A 6,094-nucleotide genomic window follows, 5' to 3' on the forward strand; every position below is an offset into this window, starting at 1 on the left:
ATCCAAACTATTTATTTCAAATCCTAAAGGGATGTTGATGCCTCTTGAAATTCTTTGCAAACTATATAAATTGAGTTTTGAAAGCTAATAAACTACCCTTTTAAATTCATATATCTCTTTTTGAGTTTTTTGTTCTCAATTTTATTATGTATAATGCCTACAAGATTGTAGGTTGCATGCCATGTATTGTAATCCATATTTATTACTTAGATCAACTCCATAATGCTCTTGGATACTCTTGCTACTTGCTCATACATATACAACAAACACACATTTATCATGCACCCAACAATGGAAAAAAACCTCTCTCTCTCTCTCTCTCTCTCTCTCTCTCTCTCTCTCTCTCTCTCTCTCTTCTATATATAGGATAAAAGATAAAAGATGTATGAGGTAGTTGTTGAAGATTATTTTGGGAGATGTACAGGATCAATGTCTATGGCTTTGTATGGATATTGGGAAACCAAGATGATATGACATTCAATACTGTATAATGTTCTGGAATCAATAGTTTGCAAGGATGACCATACGCTAGTGTCTGTTGACAAAAAAAAATGTTGTACAATAACAGGGGAGTGTAGTTATTAGTGGATGTACGGTATTGCAAGAATGATGCACGAGTGATGTCTGTTGGGTGGATATTTTGCAACCAACAGTTTTGGATAAAAATTTAGTCACAAAATAGGATGACCAGCCACAACGTGTGAGATAGAGTCTCTCCTACCTTAAAGGGAAGGCTCCCCCTTCTCACCGTTCCTTGGATCAACTCAAGGTAAGCAAGAAGTCGAGAGATTTTTATAAATCTAAATGGTTGTTACCAATATCATTTCTTCTGATCTTTCAAGAAAAAATCCACTTACTCATGGAGCGAGTAATGGGCAAGGTGAATCTCTAACTACACTTCTATCAAGAGCTAGAAATAGTGATACCGATAAACCTTCACTAACTCAAAGGCTAGCTAAAAATGTATTGGTTTGGCTCTAATTTCGGGCATACTTCTATACGAAAAAACTTTACAATTAGGGCACAAAAACTCCTAAAAGTAAGAATAATCTAACTATTTTGCAAATTAAGAAAAAGTATAAGCTACAGACAAAGCTTCTAGCTATATTTTTTCACAACCACTCCCAGTCAAAGTTTAGGCTCTGATTGCTTCTTAAATCATTATGCTCTTTTATTAAACACACAATAATAACATGAATCAAAGACAATAGAAACAAATTACAGTCAAAGTTTCTAATTTTCTTTATCACAATTGCTTCCAATCAAAGCTTTGAATCCAATTGCTTTTTTTATTCACTTTTCTCCCAAATTCGTACTACACAATCAATGTTATGCTTGCACAAATGTGATAGAGCTTTCTTGCATACAACAAAAGATAATTTTTACAATGAGGAGGCACTCCTTTATAAAGGCACAAGAGTTGAGCAAAAGGTGGCGAAAAAAGTGGGAGCAACTCAACCAACTTTGACCTAGTCTAACTAGAAGAGAAAATATAGGTTTACATGCAACTGCACGTGCAACTCGCATTACATCTTTTACATACACATGTACATGCAACTTGCATTACATGTAATTAAACATCTTCATGTAATGCATCCTATCCAACTACAAATACGAAAGAAGATAGAAGAGAAGGAAACAATCCTAGGGATTGTTTTGAAGAGCTTTGTACTTGGTGATGCTATTCTGAATGATAACAGGATTGAGAGTTCCTATATTTTATATTGTTGCATTCACCTTGATAACCATGGTGTCACGTCTTTTGATAACCTTTTTCTTTGATGAATTGTTCACTATCATTTGAAAACTTGATGTGATCAAGCTTTTCTAGCTCAAGTTGTGAATTATCCTCTGTAGATTGGTACATTCAAGATTCTCTGACACTTTGAAAACCTTCTTGATGGTGTCTAGATGTAAACTAGGAACAACTTTAGTGCTTGGCGCGTGGGAATGCATGCTGTTGAAAAATGTTGATTTTCAAACGTGACTTAGGATCTTCAAGACGCCATTACATGGAAAATGGATTACATGTATATGCAACATATAATAAGGAATGAAAAGTGAGATAGATGAAAATGGAAGCAAAAAATGAGATTACATGCATGTGCAGGTGGTGAATGAGATGAAAAATATGTAATCACATTTGTCAGATGAGATGTGAAGTGTTGTGCCATGGAAAGGTGAAAATGGAATGTGGAGTGAAGTGAAACATGCTCAAGTTCTTGGAAAAGAACTTGCAATTTCTTCCAAAATGGAGAAAAAACTGAAATGCAAACAAGCAAAACACAAAAACAAATGCGAAATAAACACATGCCTTTGGCAAAAGACTCAAACATGTCAACAAGCAAGCCACTTCAACATGAAAATTCGAATTTGGAACTTGGGGAAATTCCAAAAGTGTGAAAATGAGAGATTTCATCATTTTTAAAGGCAAAATAAATTTTTCATGGCATGTATAAGGACAAATGGCAATCATCAAGCATTAATATGCATGCAAATAGCAAGATAAGCATGAATTGATGAGAAATCTTGAAAATGTCCACTTACTTGAGGTTAAAGAGCCAAAATAACAAGTTTTATAGACTTAAGACCAATTCTCTCTTAAATCCGAATTTCCAAAAATTGTTTTGACTTTTTCGTACTTGCATTTAACAAAAATTAATGAGTAATGAAGGGTCAAATTTGACATGAAAGTGCCAAATACATGGTCTCCAAAGACAATATTATGCATTTAAAACTCAAAAATAATCCCTCTTGATCAAAGGTATGGGCTGAAAATGCATTTTTTGAGTTTTATCAACAAAAACATGACTTTTTAATCCAAACATTTGGGCCGTTTTTGCAAAAATGTGGCAAAAAAATGCATTTTTTAGTCATTTTAAACTTGTGAATGCAAAAGCGATTTCCCCAAATACATATAAATGGATCAAAATGCAAAAAACTGATTTCAAAACACATAAAAGTGGATTAAAACCCCAATTTTTTGGATATTTTAAGCAAAAATTTCATTTAAAAAAATATAGAACAAAAACATTTTAGCTTCTAAACTTGAAAATGTGTATCACAATGTAATGAAAAACACTTAAAATGCCAAATCAATTCCTCTTTGGGCAAAAATATGAGCCAAAAATGGTGTTTTTTGAAGATTTTTACAAAACGTGCCCTTGGAGAGAGTATGGAAAAACATTTTTTAGCAAAATAAATCTATTTTTGATATTATAAAATCCATTTCCAAGAAAAAAAGATCCTATTGGAGAAAATTTCATGCAAAACCATCAAGTAAATCTCTCACAATATCCAAAAATGGGTTCTTGGAGGGCAAAGACATGTTCTTATTCAAAATCAGACTTTTTGAGAGTCATTGCATATATTAAAACATGTTTTTGGTAAAAAATGAACCTTTTTGGGTCACTTACATGGTTAAAAAAAATGTATCTCATCAAAATCACACCTTTTGGGTGCTACTGCATATTTTAAAATATGCACATAAGCAAAAACAGACTTTTTTGGGTCACTTGCATATTTTAAGTTACATTTCACTTTTTAGATGCAAAGACATGGAAACTTCACTTTTGATGCAATTACATAAAAAGGGTCTTCTTACATGATAACCTTTTGATGTAATGACATCAAAAACATCCACTTTTGATAATAAAAAGTTGAACTTTATATGTAAAGACATGTAAAACATCCACTTTTAATGAATTTTACATGTAATTGCGTATAAAAGGTTCATTTTTAACAACTTAAAACCATTTATATAATTTAATTTCATAGAAATGTTACTAAATGAGTGATAAACAATATTAATATATCATATTTATAAATACAATACATAAATATATTTAAAAAGTAACATTTAAATGAGCATTTGATTTAAAAATAAAAAATTAAACTGAAACTATATAGTTATATAGTCACTTTAAGTTAAAAATTTAAAGATAAAGTAACTTAAAAACATAACAAAAAGTGAATTTAAATTATATTTATCAAAAAGTGAAAGTCAAATTAGAAATACAACATCATATTTTTAATTCATGTTGTTCCATAAAAAAGGTACACTTTTTGAGCACTAAAATGGGCATAACTCTTGACTGACAACTTCGATTGACCTGTAGGTTAGGCCGAATCAAAAGAGAAATCGAAAGGCATGACATGAGAAAAATCAAAAGACTAAACACAAACACAAATTCAAAATAAAATAACAAATGATGAAGGCTTGATAGAAAGAAAAACGAAAAAAGACTTGAAGGCCTTCAGTAAAAGAATTCATTATATCAATTGGTACTGATTGGTTTATCAATACTAACCAATTAAATAATGAATTAAACTCAAAAAAATGTGAAACTAAGTTGAAAAAATTGTGTATTGTTACCAGCATTTTGTGGTGACAAAATGTAGGACAATAGCTGGATTTGTCTGGGGAATGTTACTAGTTTGTTCTTGGAAACAAAGAGTGACATAGAATACAGTTCTCTAAGTGCCTTTATCCACTCCATTGGGTTATAGAGTCAGGTGACCAAATATTTAAAAAATCTAACGCGATTAAAGCAAAGAAAATCTACTAAAACAAAAATGTGCAAGCACACTTATTGAAAACAAAGGAAAACCTACCTAATTAAAACTAGCCAAAAATGCAAATTTTTAAATGAAACCATTTACTGGCTCAAAATAGCTTGCAAAACCTTGCATGTTTGCATGCAACTTCATATTGATGAAACATGAACAACTCGAGCAATGATGTCAAGGCCTAATGTAACACCTATTGGAAGAGATGAAAGAATTCACCTTTTTGAGATGAATCATGTGTACTGCTGCTCCAAGAAAGGTTCATGAATTGAACTTGCTCCCTCAGAATTGAACACTCTTCTTTGACAACTTCTTTGATAGTATTTTCATGTTTAGGTACATGTGGAATCTCTAGCATTCTATTAGCCTCCAACCAAGCAAGATGTCAGATTGGACATCCCCTTGATCAAACAAATTCGTAATTTTTATTGCCAACTACAACTTTCTCAACTGATCACTGACACCTCAGGATGATCAAGCAAACCTTGCTCATGTGATTTTAGTGATGACATGATTGTATAGCCTACCTCAACATGTTGCTCACAAACTTTGACTTGGGAAAGTCTTTATGGTTTATGAGAAGTTCTTTCTCAAACTTTGAGGTAGAATAATTATGCAAAGTGTTCCCAAGTTCACGACCTTGAGACACAAATACATCATTTTCAACTTGGTTCAAACTTGCTTGCATGCCAACTTTTATGACACAACCATCTTGAACCTTGGAAGAAAAACTTTGCTTCCTCGTCTTTTCATCAGGGGCCTTCTGAGACTACATACATCATATATGAGAGTTGCGAGCTATGTCTTCTTCTTTTTCCTGGAAGAGAATAGCGAGATCACAAGATTTAGATACAGGGTGTGTCACTTTTTTCTTTGCTAATGGTGTTTCAATTGCAAGCTTCTTAGATGATGAAGCCAACTTTTGTTGATTCCTAACAAGAGAACTTTGCAGAATAGTCGGAAGAGGCCTCCTTGGTACATCTTCATGAGGAACAAAGAACATGTCTTGAACTATTTTCTTTTTTGAGGGCAAGTATCTCATTTGCTAATCTCTACATTGCAGGATCCACCCTTATACTGGAAGAAAATGAATTAGAAGAATAATAACTTTCTCCAAACTCACTTGCTACAATTCTTATCTTCCTAGCAAGAATAAGATCATTTTCAATTTCAATCACTAATGTATGTTCAGCTGTAAGAGTAGTCGAGGCTTCTCTCCCTAATATAAAACCGACTTCAGGAATTTGAGCATTGACAAAAATACACTTCAAATTGGCAGTTGTAGGTTGAGCAGTAACTGGAATTCTTCAAGTCAATTTGTTGAAAAGAGTAATGAATTCACGCATAGGCATGTGAGATGACTTTAGCAGCTGAGCAAGTTGGGCCACTAATGCATGAGCATCTTCAGGAGGCTTGAACCTTTCTTCAAACTTGGCTATGAGGGTACCCTAGTTTGTGATAGTACATGGCAGTAAATGGTAGAACCAATCAGTAGCCATATCTTGTAGAGTTTCCATGATTAAAA

This window comes from Cupressus sempervirens, chromosome 8 (assembly GCF_028749045.1).
Source record: "Cupressus sempervirens isolate cs-2001-9-10 chromosome 8, ASM2874904v1, whole genome shotgun sequence".
Classification (NCBI taxonomy): Eukaryota; Viridiplantae; Streptophyta; class Pinopsida; order Cupressales; family Cupressaceae; genus Cupressus; species Cupressus sempervirens.